The sequence below is a fragment of the Myotis brandtii genome, unplaced genomic scaffold, assembly GCF_000412655.1.
Source record: "Myotis brandtii unplaced genomic scaffold, ASM41265v1 scaffold1549, whole genome shotgun sequence".
Taxonomy (NCBI): Eukaryota; Metazoa; Chordata; class Mammalia; order Chiroptera; family Vespertilionidae; genus Myotis; species Myotis brandtii.
The window spans coordinates 69,775-72,459 of record NW_005355616.1 but is presented as its reverse complement, the minus strand read 5'-3'; positions in this window follow the sequence as shown (position 1 = coordinate 72,459).

Genomic DNA, 2,685 nt, shown 5'->3' with positions numbered 1-2,685 from the left:
GGCGGGAGTAGAAGCCGCTGCAGGAATGGCGGTCCCTGGACCGGCCCTGGCGTGGGTTTGGGTGACGACTCCGAGCTTCAATCCCACGTGGGAGCTGTGAGCACCACCGGCGGCTCCCACCATGGGCTGTGTGACTGGGAACAACGCTCTCCGGACTTCTCCACGGGACTTGCGGACACTGAAAACCTCACCCGCTGAGACAAAAACCTGAGAAGATGAAATCCGGCCACAAGGATTACCGGTCCCGCCCTCCGGAAGCGCCCAAACGGAAATGCCTTCTCTGACCCTCCATTGGCTCCGCCTGATGCCATTCCATCCGTGGCCTTCTGGGTAATGTAGTTTCTAAGCTCCAAGGCCGGGATCCAGTATTTCTCAGTTGACTCTAGGACTGGATTTAGGGGCAAATAGCCCAAGAACACACCAAGTATACTCAGGGTCCTCTAGCGCCTTCAGGGGAGGTGATTTCCGAGCCAAGATTGTTTCTCCTGCACCTGAAGGGCTTTCTTTAACTGCGGTTTTGCATATATTTGTTCAGGACTTGCTGTTTCTTAAGGGCAGGCATTGTTTCTTCATTCAAGACTTTTGGCATGTGTTTCCCTCGGGCCATTTGTATCTGGAGGAGGTTGTTCAAGACTCTAACTGCCTTAACCTGCCTCCATTGAATCCATTATACAAAGTTAAGGTCACAAAACAGACGCTAGTACTTAAGGACATCTGCTTCTTATGCCATCAAAAGTGTCATCACTGCCTGGGCTGCAGTGTGGATAAGATGGTCAAGAAACATATGAAAAGATGCTTAAAGTCACAGATCATCAGAGAGATGGAAATTCAAGCAACAATTACGAGTCACCTCACTGCTTTCACAATGGCTGCCATCAACAAATGAACAAAATTCAAGTGCTGGGGAGGATGTGGAGAACAGGGACCCTAGTACACTGCTGGTGGGAATGCAAAGTGGTGCAGCCAGCATGAAAATCAGATTGGACTTTCCTCAAAAAATTTAGTATGGAACTTCCATTTGATCCAGTGATTCTACTTCTAGGAATATATCCTAAGAAACCTGAAATAACAAGATCGAATATATACTCCCTTCTGTTGATAACAGCAGAATTTACAATAGCAAAGATGTGGAAACAGCCCAAGTGTCCATCAATAGACGACTGGATTACAATGCTTTGATACAGCTCTAGCCAGTTTGGCTCATTGGATAGAGCGTCACCCTGCAGCCTGAAGGATCCCAGATTTATTTCAGGACAAGGGTACATTCCCAGGTTGCAGGCTTCATTCCCAGTAGGGAGTGCACTAGAGGCAGCCAATCAATGATTCTCTCTCATCATTGATGTTTCTCTCTCTCTCTCTCTCTCTCGCTCTCTCTCTCCCTTTCATTTCTTCTCTGAAATAAATACTTAAAAAAAATCTGAGAAAAATTTATACCATGGAATACTCTGCAGAAGTAAAAAAGGAGAATTTTTACCTTTACAGACAGAATAGAGGCACCTGGAAAGCATCAAACCAAGTGAAATCAGTAAGTCAGAGAACGACAAGTATCATTTGATCTCACTCATATAGGAAATCTAATTAACAAAATAAAGTGGTGAATGGAGTGGATTCAGAGACATGGAAGCATGCAAGGGAGTACAGAATCTCTGAGGAAAGGAATAGGAGAGGAAAAAAAGAAAAAACAGCCTCCGGTAAGGTTTAAACACACACACACACACACACACAGTGACCTGAGCCTTGAGCTTTGTCTTCTGTTCTCTGAATACAATGGGAAAACACTTGCTTGCTGTGTTCTGAGTGTGCTCTAAATTTGTGTTTATTAATCTGTGTTCAATCAGTTGAGTCTCTGGAAATGCTGATACCCCTCCATGTAACTTTCTCCTGCTTCCCATGAGTCAATTCTTTTGGTAATGTTGAAAGAAATGTCCAAACTTGTGGAGAATTTTTCTAAGTTCATGTGACCCAAGCTGGTAACACTGCCAGGAAGCAGAATAACAATAAATTGCTTGGGAGAATGGCAGTTTTGCACCTTTTTATACATGAGACTAAAGAAGAAGACATAAATGGGTTACATGACATTCACTGGTGATAAATTGGGGACGGGAGCTAAGGAGGAAAATCTCTGAGATTGGATAAAAAGTAAAAAAATAGAAAAAGACATAAACTTCTTTTTAAGTTTATCTATTAGTTAACTGTTAATATTTAACACAACAACAATAATTGGGGTTCTGCGATCTTCTGTGTTCAGAGATTGTGCTCTTAGGTGTCTGTGAAACAGAAATGTCCCTTAAAATCCGAAGGTATGTTATCCCTGATGCAACAGACAAGACAGGCTCAATAAACTAAAATTTGCACCTTGCAAAAAATTAAAAAACCACACACACACACACACACACACACACACACACACACACACCAAACAACGCAGACTGGGACATAAATTCCCCTTTGGCTGTAATGGGCGACCCGTGGAGAAGACCACCAGGGACTCAGATGAAAGATTTAGGAGCCTTTATTAAGCTGGCCAGCGACTACAGTTGCAGCACCCTGCCGAAGCAAAGGCTGAACAACAGCGCAGACTATAGGAATTACAGCATTTTTGTTTGCAAAAACCTCAAAGTTACAAAAACCATAGTTCCAGACACAGTATAGTATCAATACCTTCCTATCTATGTGTTTTAGGAA